General features: G+C 67.7%; 1 protein-coding gene across 1 annotated transcript in view; it reads left to right on the plus strand.

Annotated features, from left to right (window-relative positions):
* Nucleotides 1-386: 386 nt before the first annotated feature.
* PLEKHA4 (pleckstrin homology domain containing A4) overlaps nucleotides 387-13,605 on the plus strand; it is a 45,316-nt gene continuing 32,097 nt past the window's right edge. Inside the window, exon 1 of the mRNA XM_048516708.1 lies at nucleotides 387-482. The gene's annotated coding sequence lies outside the window, so the exon portion shown is untranslated. The remainder of the gene's footprint in view (nucleotides 483-13,605) is intronic.

The raw sequence follows: 13,605 nt of genomic DNA on the forward strand, positions 1-13,605 counted from the left end.
CAGGTAAAGTAAGCCATGAAGTATATATTATGATATCTAGGGAGGTCAGGACTGCTGAGTTCTGTGGGGAGTTCATGGCAGAATGAACTCTGGTTAAAGACACCATAATTCTTTGCCAAGGAAGTAAAATGGGTTAGGAAAGGCCAGTCAGATCTTTCAAGCAAAGGCAGCAAGTCAGAAGAAGAGCCTGCGAGCCCAAACTCCGAAGCAGAATTCCTTCCTCCCCTGAGCTGTGCCAGAGTGTATCCCTCATTGTGCTCTGTGCTGTTTCCCTGGTTAAAATATTGGCCAGGCTGATTTAATCCTGGGCGCGCCCCAAACAAGCTCATCGCAAGTGCCCCTGGAACGCTTTAGCAACACCCGGTGATCCGGAAGCAGAAAGGGGGAAACCATTCGCATCCACACACAACAACCGGCTGGCTGGCTCCCGTGTGCTGCTGTCGGGGAGAGAGGCACAGAGACCAAGATTCGGACCACAACAGGTTAAGGCCGGAAGGGGAAGGGGGAGGGTGGGGGGAGCAAACGAACAGAAGGGGGAATATTTGGCACCCATGCATCCCTGAACATCACAAAGGGAACCGATGCACGGAAACAGAGTTTACAGAGCCAGGACGGAGAACACCTGGATTTTGCCAGTCCTGACCCTTCCTCCCCCACTTGCAAAACAAGGCTGGATTCCCTTTAAAAATACGGCATCCAAAATCCTGACAAATCTCTGTAGCCACTGCAGAGCTACACTTAAGAAAACCTTTACTGGGGAATTACTTGGAATTAATATTAGGCAAAGAATAGGGATGATGGGTTTGGGGATGATACTTTGCAAGCAAGGGATGTCCCAGAAGGCAATGTGGGGATCCTTTTGACAAAGGAGTTTCTGAACAAAAAATCCTGGTGGGGGGTCAGGATGAATTTATAGTTGTTTCTGTCTGGTCTCTCTCTCCCTCTCCCCCACCCCCCATTGAAATTTGGGCAGAAATAGAAATATGGCAAAAAGGGAGTGGCTATGGATTGAGAAAATGAGTAATATGAGTGGAGAGGAGGAAGCTAGTGAGGAAGAAGAACAGGGAAATGCAAGGGAGGTAAAATTCAGACATACAGAAAGATGTGCAGAATTGGGGTGGGGGGACATAAATCATAAGCGGCGGGTGGGAAAATGAGATCTTCCAGTGGTGGGATTCAGCCGGTTTGCACCACTTCGGCAGAACCGGTTGTTAGAATGGTGCTTGTAAACAATCAGTCGTTAAATTATTTGAATCCCACCACCAGAACTGGTTCTTAAATTATTTGAATCCCATCACTGGGATATCTGTAGAGTGGATGAGTTCCAAAATATTACAGGAAAAAGAATATTTTTGATGGTTTAGGATCGGAATGCATTTTAGGTGGAAGGGCAGTGCTGCCAAGTGTTTTTAGGGCAAAGCTCCCAGGATCAACCACTATTTTTGCGTCATGCATGAAGCAAGAATAAGGATCGAAACTGAACAGCAATTAGAAGGGTGTCAAGGTGTGGGTGGGTGCCTTCAGAAGCGGTCCAAGGTTAGTGGATCGGGGCCAGCACCGTGTACTGCAGAGAGGGAGGGGGGGGGGGGAAGGTGCTCCCCAGGATGCCTGGGAGAGTAAACAAGAAAACCAGGAACCGGGCGTTGCTCTTGGGAAACGAGACTGCTGGGTTTTCTGGAACAGGCTGTGGGGCGAGGTCAAGCAAACGACAATCTGGGAGGCAGGCAGGATTCCTGGGCAGGGAGTAGGAGGAAGTGGGAGCCAGGAAAGGGTGGGGGCGGGAGATCCAGTGGATCGCAGGAGGCTGAAACCCAAGGTCGGGGCATGGGATCCCAGGGCAGTGGGGTTCTCTTTCCTCCCACCCCTTACCTCGGGGGTCTTATCCAGGGATCAGCTCGCTCCAGCAAAGGGCTCCGGGGCCAGCGCAGTGAAGCCACTGAAAGGCAGCCTTGGCAGATCTCCGCAGGTCGGTGGCACCGCCGTCCATGTCCTCCTATCGAAACTGCGACCGCTTTTGGGGATGATTAGAGCAGGCTGGCGGAATTGGATGGCCGGCGGCGTCACTCGGGCAGCTTATATAGTCGCGTTCGGAAACCGTGCGTCACTGTGCGATGACGTCACGGACGGGGGAGGGCGTGGCCTGGGCGAAGGACGTGAAGGATCGAGAGTGCTCGATAGGGGAGGGGGGGGAGAGCGAAAGGGGAGGAAACGGCTGGGAATAGAAAACAGTTGGTCACGTGACGCGTCCTGTGGGGAAAAGCCCAGCGCAATTTCCAGTTCTCAATTGAGTCGTCGGGGATTTAAAATCCTAAATAGCGTGGCTGGAAATTACTCATTCATGATAAAATATACTTATTTCAGAGCTGTCAAACGTCACACACATATTATTATTTGTGTTTCTGTTATTGTTTTAAACATGTATACATACACAAATAATTCCACAAGATAAGCATTTACACACACACAGTAATCACATAACTCTATCAAAGCCAACCATCCAAATGCAAAACAGAAAGCAACTTTCCCACATCTAATTGTAGTTCATGTGCTTTAAGAAGCAGTTTAGGATGTTTTTTGTCCTTTTCTGATTCCATTTTCATTTTTAATCCCATGCTTTGCGCCCAGTAGCTCCTAGTATGGATGCTTCCTCTATTTGATTCTCACAACAACCTTGTGAAGTGGGTTAGGCTGAAAAGAGTGAGAGTGCTTGGCCACTTCCTGAGTTTCATGGCAAGCAAACACGAACCCTACTCTCCTTGAAGTAGTCCCACACTTAAGGACTGTACTATTCTGGATCTCGCAGACAGTTACTCGCATTAGAGATTCTTAAAATTCCACAACAGAAGTATTAAAAAGGCCCAGCATCAGTTCAGTTTGCGCATTTATTACACGCTCTTTACCACAGCCTCAGGGTAGGTTACGATAAAAAAACATGCAACATTAAAATCAGGACAGTAAAAACATAAGAAAACCCCATTCTAAAAACCCTGTTCTAAAAACAGAATAAAACCCCATTCGAAAAACCCTGTTCTAAAAAGAGAATAAAACCCCATTCTGAAAACCAACACACAATCTAAAATCCCCCACTCCCACCCCACCCACGCCCCAAAAAGGATGTCTCAGGGTGATCCCTTCCCAACTGAAGGGGATCAGCCAAATGCCCGGCACAGACTTTGCCAGGCGACAAAAGTCCAAAAGCGTAGGTGCCCAGTGAACCTCTGGAGAGAAGGCATTCCACAGTGTAGGGGCCACTACAGATAAGGTCCTCCAGACTCATCCCACCCCCCCTTACTTCTGATGGGGGGAGGTCAGGCAGGCAGGCCTCCCCGTCTGATCTTAGCGCCCAGGCAGAAATATATGGGTGGATGTGCTATCTCAAGTACCCAGCACCAAAGCCATATCAGGGTTTATAGGTTAGCACCAGGACTTTGAATTGAGCCTGATAGTACATCGGAAACCGGTGCAAGTTCCTCCGAAAAGGGTGATGTGATCCTGGTGCAAAGCACTCATCGGCAGAGCTACTGTATTCTGCACCACCTCGAATGTCCCCAGGGGTAGGGAACCTTTAACACTCAAAGAGCCATTTGGACCCGTTTTCCATGGGAAAAGAAAACACTTGGAGCCGCAAATAATTTTTGACATTTAAAATAAAGATAACACTATATATATGGTTTTTTTTTTACCTTTTACTCCGCTCATTCTGAGAAGCGCATGGATATGCCCGCCCTGCTGCCTGCAGGGTGGGCAAGGATGAAGCCGGTGGCTCGGCCTCGCCGGCCGCCAAGAAAGCACCCGCCCCGCTCCAACAGAGCATGCGAGAGGGGAAGCCAGCGGCGCAGCCCAGCTGACCGTGTGCAGTTGGTGCGCCCACCCTGCTGCTTGCAGGGCGGGCAGGGACGGGGCCGGCGGCTTGGCTCGTGGAGCCACAGTGCAAGGGCAGAAGAGCCGCATGCGGCTCTCGAGCCGCAGGTTCCCTACCCCTGGTTTAGAGTCTCCAGTGTGGTGGTGGTGGGACGGCAGAGGTGCAAAATTCCTGGGAAACGTGGATGCAGCAACATGAGTAAGTTGCTGCTGGGGCATAGCAGCCACTTACCTGTTCGAATCGTGTTTCCGGTGAATTTGAGGAGAGCCCCCCAGCGACTATTTCTAGGGCCTGTGCAATGGCTCCCTGGCTCTGAGCCACAATAAGATTGGGATGGCTAAATTGAATGCAGAGCTTGCACGATAAATAGAACCAGTGTTTCCTGGTGTGTGGGGATTTTGCTCTACTTGGACCCCTTCCGCACATGCAAAATAATGCACTTTCAATCCACTTTCACAATTGCTTGCGAGGGGATTTTGCACACGGTAAAATCCAGCTGCAAAGTGCATTGAAAGTGGATTGAAAGTGCATTATTCTGCAAGTGCGGGAGGGGCCTGTGTGACGCTGCCAGATAGGTTCATCGGCAACATTATTCAAACATAAGCACAAGAATGAAGGCGGGTAATTTTATTCTCGCTCTGTTGTGGCTTCAGATGTTGTCATGACCCTAAAGAGTGGAGGGTAATGCTTCCTACGGTACCTTCGAGCTGTTATTTGTGTCGACAAACAGAGAAATAAATGGTGCTTAGTAGCACAAGCAAGCTCAGTTGTTACTTGAATGCCCCAAACTGGTGAGCTTCCACGCAACTATAACCAGAGGTGGGATCCAGCAGGTTCTCACCAGTTCCCGAGAGTGGGTTACTAATTATTTGTGTGTGCCAAGAGGGGGTTACTAATTGGGTCTGCTTTTCCGTTAGAAATTCCATTAGGTCCAAAAATCATAAAGTCCTGTTGTTTCCTATGTGGCTGGTTAGCGAAGGTAGAAAACGGGATAATTCTCCCTGTTGGGCTGTTTTAAAAACATGTTTTAGAAATATGGTAAAGTTCCTTGTTTAAGGAAAGTATCCTTCTTTTAATTTCTAGAAACAAAATTAAGTATTTGAAAGTATTAAGTATTTGACAGGCAGTCAATTAGAGGAGAAGTAGTTGTTTCTGTTGGCAGTAGACGATAGGACTTGCTATAATGAGTTTAAATTATGGACAGAAAGAGACCAGCTGGAAATTAGGAACTTTTTTTTTTTACACTAAGAGTTTTTTTTACAGTAACAGAGAAATTATTAATGCCCCGCCCCCGTCGTGCCCCGCCCAGCCCCATTGGTGCTACGCCACTGTTTGAATCCCACCACCCTGGGAACATGTTACTAAAATTTTTGGATCTCACCACTGCTGAGGCCTTCATTTATACCCCACTTTTCTGAGCTGTAGAGAGTGTTAAAATGGTTTGCAATTGCATTTTCTTCCTCTCCCGTTCAGGGAGTCAGTAATTCTTGAGTACATTTAATTGTATCCTTCCTCTGAGGAGTTCAGGGGTGGGATTTGAACCGGACTCTCCCAGTGCCTAGTCCGGTACTATAACCACTGTCTTAGGGAGATGAAGCCCTGAGAGAACTGTGACTGCCCCAAGTCCACCCCGCAGGAGCTGGAAAAGCAAACCCAGTTTTCAAAATTAGAGTCCACCATTCTTAACTACCACACCCTGCTGGCTGTTTGGGCCTGTTCATTTCTTACTATTGTTGGTGATAAATGTGTTGCGTGCGACCTGCTTAAATTACAGGTAGAGTACTACATCAGTGATCAGTTTTCCTTCCCTCCAGATGGCCAGGTCGACCACAGGACTTTACTGAAGCAGTTTGAGCATCTGGACCCTCAAAACCAGCACACGTTTGAAGCTCGAGACTTGGAGCTGCTCATTCAGACTGTACGTCCCGCCCTTCTTGCGTGCTTCCTTTCAAAACAGTCAGTCAGGCCGTTTTTGTCTCCTGATGACTTCCTTCCTGCTTTGAATGTACAGTCAGTGTCGGGTCTAGCCCAGCTAAAAGGCACTTCTGTTTTTTTTCGAGAACACCCTACAGCCAATTCTTACCCCGCTTTGAGTTCTGTGGCTGCAGAAACATGGAATTGTGTTGACTGCAGAATTCCGAGTCTTGCAAGAGGATGTGTGTGCTCAGTGCCGCTGATAAGATTGTCATCCAGCCTCTGCAGCTTGATAGAAGAAGAGTTTTGGATTTATATCCCTCCCTTTCTCTCCTGAAGGAGACTCAAAGGGGCTTACAATCTCCTTTCCCTCCCCCTTTCCCCACAACAAACACCCTGTGAGGTGGGTGGGGCTGAGAGAGCTCTGAAGAACTGTTGACTAGCCCAAGGTCACCTAGCTGGCATGTGTTGGAGCGCACAAGCTAACCTAGTTCACCGGATAAGCCTCCACAGCTCAAGTGGCAGAGCAGGGAATCAAACCCGGTACTCCAGATCAGAGTGCACCCCTCTTAACCACTACACCACTCTAAGGACACATTCTGGAAGTGAGCATCATCAGGTGGGTGTTCAGACAAGCACAGCTGCAGAGGCTGGTGGGTCAGTTGGCAACTTTAGCAGGATAGTAGCTTGGTTGACATCTGCCCCTCTTGCAGCCTGAGCCTATAGATAGGAGTGTGGGAGCTGCCCTGATCTTGCTCAAAGCAGCTATTCCTGTCTCTGTGACGAGGGCAGCCATACCTGGTGGAATTTTCCCTTCAGTGCCGCTCTTGTTAAAGGGACAGGAACACTCTCAGAATCTGGACTTTGAAAGCATCAGCGTCCAGTGGAACAGGACAGGTAGGACGGTGATTAGAGGAGTTGTATCTTCATGACCCACTGGAGGAGGGGAACAGGATATGTGGCCAAGACCCGGCAGTGTGGGGGCGCTGGGATTCCTGATGGCCCCACAAACAACAAACACGCTGCATCAACCGCTGCTTTATCAATTGCGCTAAGCCCACATATAAAGTGCAATACATAAAGTGCAACCAGTGAAAAGTGTAAACAACATCAGAGCCTAGACTCTTACAATACTACACATATCACAGCACCCTACAACATAATTACTCAAGGTAACTGAATGGATGTGAGGAAGTCACCTTGAGTAATTATCCCGATTAAGATTGAAGAATTGTAATCTGAAGAAGAATCTATCGAAAACGGTTACAGTAGCGCAACCCGTTTATTATTGGATATTCAATTGACGGACTTGGCTCAGACCGGTCCGCATTGCCATATAGACTTACTTCTACTGACTGGAATGCAGTATATGCAGCTATTGATAAGTGATTGATTATCTTCAAAGAAGAGGTCCCGTCCAAGTACCTATACGGACGAAGACATAGGACCGAGTGAAGAAGACATCGTTTAGTCACCTTGACTATGTTGTAGGGTGATGTGATATGTGTAGTATTGTAAGAGTCTAGGCTCTGATGTTGTTTGCACTTTTCACTGGTTGCACTTTATGTATTGCACTTTATATGTGGGCTTAGCGCAATTGATAAAGCAGCGGTTGATGCAGCGCGTTTGTTTGTGGAGTTGTTAACGTTGCATCCATTGAGAAATTGATTCCTGATGGCCCCTCCCCCTCTCTCTGCCTCCCAGGCGACTAAGCACCTGGAGAACTTTGATGCGGACCATCACAATGAGTTCAAGCGCTATGAGATGCTGAAGGAACACGAGCGTCGGGAGTACCTGAAGTCTCTGGATGAGGAGAAGCGGCGGGAGGAGGAAGCGCGTTTCGAGGAGCTCAAGAAGAAGCACAAGGAACACCCCAAAGTCAATGCCCCGGTAGGGAAAATCCTCTTAAAAAAATTAGGTTGGGGGGGACGTGGTGAATTCTTCCGACGTGCCTTGACTGCCATGCATATAACCTCATGCAGGGGAGCCAAGATCAGCTCAAGGAGGTTTGGCAGGAGACGGACGGCTTAGATGGGTGGGGGGGGGGGGGGGTGGGGGGGGGGGGGGGTGGGGGGGGGGGGGGGTGGGGGGGGGGGGGGGTGGGGGGGGGGGGGGGTGGGGGGGGGGGGGGGTGGGGGGGGGGGGGGGTGGGGGGGGGGGGGGGTGGGGGGGGGGGGGGGTGGGGGGGGGGGGGGGTGGGGGGGGGGGGGGGTGGGGGGGGGGGGGGGTGGGGGGGGGGGGGGGTGGGGGGGGGGGGGGGTGGGGGGGGGGGGGGGTGGGGGGGGGGGGGGGTGGGGGGGGGGGGGGGTGGGGGGGGGGGGGGGTGGGGGGGGGGGGGGGTGGGGGGGGGGGGGGGTGGGGGGGGGGGGGGGTGGGGGGGGGGGGGGGTGGGGGGGGGGGGGGGTGGGGGGGGGGGGGGGTGGGGGGGGGGGGGGGTGGGGGGGGGGGGGGGTGGGGGGGGGGGGGGGTGGGGGGGGGGGGGGGTGGGGGGGGGGGGGGGTGGGGGGGGGGGGGGGTGGGGGGGGGGGGGGGTGGGGGGGGGGGGGGGTGGGGGGGGGGGGGGGTGGGGGGGGGGGGGGGTGGGGGGGGGGGGGGGTGGGGGGGGGGGGGGGTGGGGGGGGGGGGGGGTGGGGGGGGGGGGGGGTGGGGGGGGGGGGGGGTGGGGGGGGGGGGGGGTGGGGGGGGGGGGGGGTGGGGGGGGGGGGGGGTGGGGGGGGGGGGGGGTGGGGGGGGGGGGGGGTGGGGGGGGGGGGGGGTGGGGGGGGGGGGGGGTGGGGGGGGGGGGGGGTGGGGGGGGGGGGGGGTGGGGGGGGGGGGGGGTGGGGGGGGGGGGGGGTGGGGGGGGGGGGGGGTGGGGGGGGGGGGGGGTGGGGGGGGGGGGGGGTGGGGGGGGGGGGGGGTGGGGGGGGGGGGGGGTGGGGGGGGGGGGGGGTGGGGGGGGGGGGGGGTGGGGGGGGGGGGGGGTGGGGGGGGGGGGGGGTGGGGGGGGGGGGGGGTGGGGGGGGGGGGGGGTGGGGGGGGGGGGGGGTGGGGGGGGGGGGGGGTGGGGGGGGGGGGGGGTGGGGGGGGGGGGGGGTGGGGGGGGGGGGGGGTGGGGGGGGGGGGGGGTGGGGGGGGGGGGGGGTGGGGGGGGGGGGGGGTGGGGGGGGGGGGGGGTGGGGGGGGGGGGGGGTGGGGGGGGGGGGGGGTGGGGGGGGGGGGGGGTGGGGGGGGGGGGGGGTGGGGGGGGGGGGGGGTGGGGGGGGGGGGGGGTGGGGGGGGGGGGGGGTGGGGGGGGGGGGGGGTGGGGGGGGGGGGGGGTGGGGGGGGGGGGGGGTGGGGGGGGGGGGGGGTGGGGGGGGGGGGGGGTGGGGGGGGGGGGGGGTGGGGGGGGGGGGGGGTGGGGGGGGGGGGGGGTGGGGGGGGGGGGGGGTGGGGGGGGGGGGGGGTGGGGGGGGGGGGGGGTGGGGGGGGGGGGGGGTGGGGGGGGGGGGGGGTGGGGGGGGGGGGGGGTGGGGGGGGGGGGGGGTGGGGGGGGGGGGGGGTGGGGGGGGGGGGGGGTGGGGGGGGGGGGGGGTGGGGGGGGGGGGGGGTGGGGGGGGGGGGGGGTGGGGGGGGGGGGGGGTGGGGGGGGGGGGGGGTGGGGGGGGGGGGGGGTGGGGGGGGGGGGGGGTGGGGGGGGGGGGGGGTGGGGGGGGGGGGGGGTGGGGGGGGGGGGGGGTGGGGGGGGGGGGGGGTGGGGGGGGGGGGGGGTGGGGGGGGGGGGGGGTGGGGGGGGGGGGGGGTGGGGGGGGGGGGGGGTGGGGGGGGGGGGGGGTGGGGGGGGGGGGGGGTGGGGGGGGGGGGGGGTGGGGGGGGGGGGGGGTGGGGGGGGGGGGGGGTGGGGGGGGGGGGGGGTGGGGGGGGGGGGGGGTGGGGGGGGGGGGGGGTGGGGGGGGGGGGGGGTGGGGGGGGGGGGGGGTGGGGGGGGGGGGGGGTGGGGGGGGGGGGGGGTGGGGGGGGGGGGGGGTGGGGGGGGGGGGGGGTGGGGGGGGGGGGGGGTGGGGGGGGGGGGGGGTGGGGGGGGGGGGGGGTGGGGGGGGGGGGGGGTGGGGGGGGGGGGGGGTGGGGGGGGGGGGGGGTGGGGGGGGGGGGGGGTGGGGGGGGGGGGGGGTGGGGGGGGGGGGGGGTGGGGGGGGGGGGGGGTGGGGGGGGGGGGGGGTGGGGGGGGGGGGGGGTGGGGGGGGGGGGGGGTGGGGGGGGGGGGGGGTGGGGGGGGGGGGGGGTGGGGGGGGGGGGGGGTGGGGGGGGGGGGGGGTGGGGGGGGGGGGGGGTGGGGGGGGGGGGGGGTGGGGGGGGGGGGGGGTGGGGGGGGGGGGGGGTGGGGGGGGGGGGGGGTGGGGGGGGGGGGGGGTGGGGGGGGGGGGGGGTGGGGGGGGGGGGGGGTGGGGGGGGGGGGGGGTGGGGGGGGGGGGGGGTGGGGGGGGGGGGGGGTGGGGGGGGGGGGGGGTGGGGGGGGGGGGGGGTGGGGGGGGGGGGGGGTGGGGGGGGGGGGGGGTGGGGGGGGGGGGGGGTGGGGGGGGGGGGGGGTGGGGGGGGGGGGGGGTGGGGGGGGGGGGGGGTGGGGGGGGGGGGGGGTGGGGGGGGGGGGGGGTGGGGGGGGGGGGGGGTGGGGGGGGGGGGGGGTGGGGGGGGGGGGGGGTGGGGGGGGGGGGGGGTGGGGGGGGGGGGGGGTGGGGGGGGGGGGGGGTGGGGGGGGGGGGGGGTGGGGGGGGGGGGGGGTGGGGGGGGGGGGGGGTGGGGGGGGGGGGGGGTGGGGGGGGGGGGGGGTGGGGGGGGGGGGGGGTGGGGGGGGGGGGGGGTGGGGGGGGGGGGGGGTGGGGGGGGGGGGGGGTGGGGGGGGGGGGGGGTGGGGGGGGGGGGGGGTGGGGGGGGGGGGGGGTGGGGGGGGGGGGGGGTGGGGGGGGGGGGGGGTGGGGGGGGGGGGGGGTGGGGGGGGGGGGGGGTGGGGGGGGGGGGGGGTGGGGGGGGGGGGGGGTGGGGGGGGGGGGGGGTGGGGGGGGGGGGGGGTGGGGGGGGGGGGGGGTGGGGGGGGGGGGGGGTGGGGGGGGGGGGGGGTGGGGGGGGGGGGGGGTGGGGGGGGGGGGGGGTGGGGGGGGGGGGGGGTGGGGGGGGGGGGGGGTGGGGGGGGGGGGGGGTGGGGGGGGGGGGGGGTGGGGGGGGGGGGGGGTGGGGGGGGGGGGGGGTGGGGGGGGGGGGGGGTGGGGGGGGGGGGGGGTGGGGGGGGGGGGGGGTGGGGGGGGGGGGGGGTGGGGGGGGGGGGGGGTGGGGGGGGGGGGGGGTGGGGGGGGGGGGGGGTGGGGGGGGGGGGGGGTGGGGGGGGGGGGGGGTGGGGGGGGGGGGGGGTGGGGGGGGGGGGGGGTGGGGGGGGGGGGGGGTGGGGGGGGGGGGGGGTGGGGGGGGGGGGGGGTGGGGGGGGGGGGGGGTGGGGGGGGGGGGGGGTGGGGGGGGGGGGGGGTGGGGGGGGGGGGGGGTGGGGGGGGGGGGGGGTGGGGGGGGGGGGGGGTGGGGGGGGGGGGGGGTGGGGGGGGGGGGGGGTGGGGGGGGGGGGGGGTGGGGGGGGGGGGGGGTGGGGGGGGGGGGGGGTGGGGGGGGGGGGGGGTGGGGGGGGGGGGGGGTGGGGGGGGGGGGGGGTGGGGGGGGGGGGGGGTGGGGGGGGGGGGGGGTGGGGGGGGGGGGGGGTGGGGGGGGGGGGGGGTGGGGGGGGGGGGGGGTGGGGGGGGGGGGGGGTGGGGGGGGGGGGGGGTGGGGGGGGGGGGGGGTGGGGGGGGGGGGGGGTGGGGGGGGGGGGGGGTGGGGGGGGGGGGGGGTGGGGGGGGGGGGGGGTGGGGGGGGGGGGGGGTGGGGGGGGGGGGGGGTGGGGGGGGGGGGGGGTGGGGGGGGGGGGGGGTGGGGGGGGGGGGGGGTGGGGGGGGGGGGGGGTGGGGGGGGGGGGGGGTGGGGGGGGGGGGGGGTGGGGGGGGGGGGGGGTGGGGGGGGGGGGGGGTGGGGGGGGGGGGGGGTGGGGGGGGGGGGGGGTGGGGGGGGGGGGGGGTGGGGGGGGGGGGGGGTGGGGGGGGGGGGGGGTGGGGGGGGGGGGGGGTGGGGGGGGGGGGGGGTGGGGGGGGGGGGGGGTGGGGGGGGGGGGGGGTGGGGGGGGGGGGGGGTGGGGGGGGGGGGGGGTGGGGGGGGGGGGGGGTGGGGGGGGGGGGGGGTGGGGGGGGGGGGGGGTGGGGGGGGGGGGGGGTGGGGGGGGGGGGGGGTGGGGGGGGGGGGGGGTGGGGGGGGGGGGGGGTGGGGGGGGGGGGGGGTGGGGGGGGGGGGGGGTGGGGGGGGGGGGGGGTGGGGGGGGGGGGGGGTGGGGGGGGGGGGGGGTGGGGGGGGGGGGGGGTGGGGGGGGGGGGGGGTGGGGGGGGGGGGGGGTGGGGGGGGGGGGGGGTGGGGGGGGGGGGGGGTGGGGGGGGGGGGGGGTGGGGGGGGGGGGGGGTGGGGGGGGGGGGGGGTGGGGGGGGGGGGGGGTGGGGGGGGGGGGGGGTGGGGGGGGGGGGGGGTGGGGGGGGGGGGGGGTGGGGGGGGGGGGGGGTGGGGGGGGGGGGGGGTGGGGGGGGGGGGGGGTGGGGGGGGGGGGGGGTGGGGGGGGGGGGGGGTGGGGGGGGGGGGGGGTGGGGGGGGGGGGGGGTGGGGGGGGGGGGGGGTGGGGGGGGGGGGGGGTGGGGGGGGGGGGGGGTGGGGGGGGGGGGGGGTGGGGGGGGGGGGGGGTGGGGGGGGGGGGGGGTGGGGGGGGGGGGGGGTGGGGGGGGGGGGGGGTGGGGGGGGGGGGGGGTGGGGGGGGGGGGGGGTGGGGGGGGGGGGGGGTGGGGGGGGGGGGGGGTGGGGGGGGGGGGGGGTGGGGGGGGGGGGGGGTGGGGGGGGGGGGGGGTGGGGGGGGGGGGGGGTGGGGGGGGGGGGGGGTGGGGGGGGGGGGGGGTGGGGGGGGGGGGGGGTGGGGGGGGGGGGGGGTGGGGGGGGGGGGGGGTGGGGGGGGGGGGGGGTGGGGGGGGGGGGGGGTGGGGGGGGGGGGGGGTGGGGGGGGGGGGGGGTGGGGGGGGGGGGGGGTGGGGGGGGGGGGGGGTGGGGGGGGGGGGGGGTGGGGGGGGGGGGGGGTGGGGGGGGGGGGGGGTGGGGGGGGGGGGGGGTGGGGGGGGGGGGGGGTGGGGGGGGGGGGGGGTGGGGGGGGGGGGGGGTGGGGGGGGGGGGGGGTGGGGGGGGGGGGGGGTGGGGGGGGGGGGGGGTGGGGGGGGGGGGGGGTGGGGGGGGGGGGGGGTGGGGGGGGGGGGGGGTGGGGGGGGGGGGGGGTGGGGGGGGGGGGGGGTGGGGGGGGGGGGGGGTGGGGGGGGGGGGGGGTGGGGGGGGGGGGGGGTGGGGGGGGGGGGGGGTGGGGGGGGGGGGGGGTGGGGGGGGGGGGGGGTGGGGGGGGGGGGGGGTGGGGGGGGGGGGGGGTGGGGGGGGGGGGGGGTGGGGGGGGGGGGGGGTGGGGGGGGGGGGGGGTGGGGGGGGGGGGGGGTGGGGGGGGGGGGGGGTGGGGGGGGGGGGGGGTGGGGGGGGGGGGGGGTGGGGGGGGGGGGGGGTGGGGGGGGGGGGGGGTGGGGGGGGGGGGGGGTGGGGGGGGGGGGGGGTGGGGGGGGGGGGGGGTGGGGGGGGGGGGGGGTGGGGGGGGGGGGGGGTGGGGGGGGGGGGGGGTGGGGGGGGGGGGGGGTGGGGGGGGGGGGGGGTGGGGGGGGGGGGGGGTGGGGGGGGGGGGGGGTGGGGGGGGGGGGGGGTGGGGGGGGGGGGGGGTGGGGGGGGGGGGGGGT

Source organism: Sphaerodactylus townsendi, linkage group LG15, assembly GCF_021028975.2.
Source record: "Sphaerodactylus townsendi isolate TG3544 linkage group LG15, MPM_Stown_v2.3, whole genome shotgun sequence".
Classification (NCBI taxonomy): domain Eukaryota; kingdom Metazoa; phylum Chordata; class Lepidosauria; order Squamata; family Sphaerodactylidae; genus Sphaerodactylus; species Sphaerodactylus townsendi.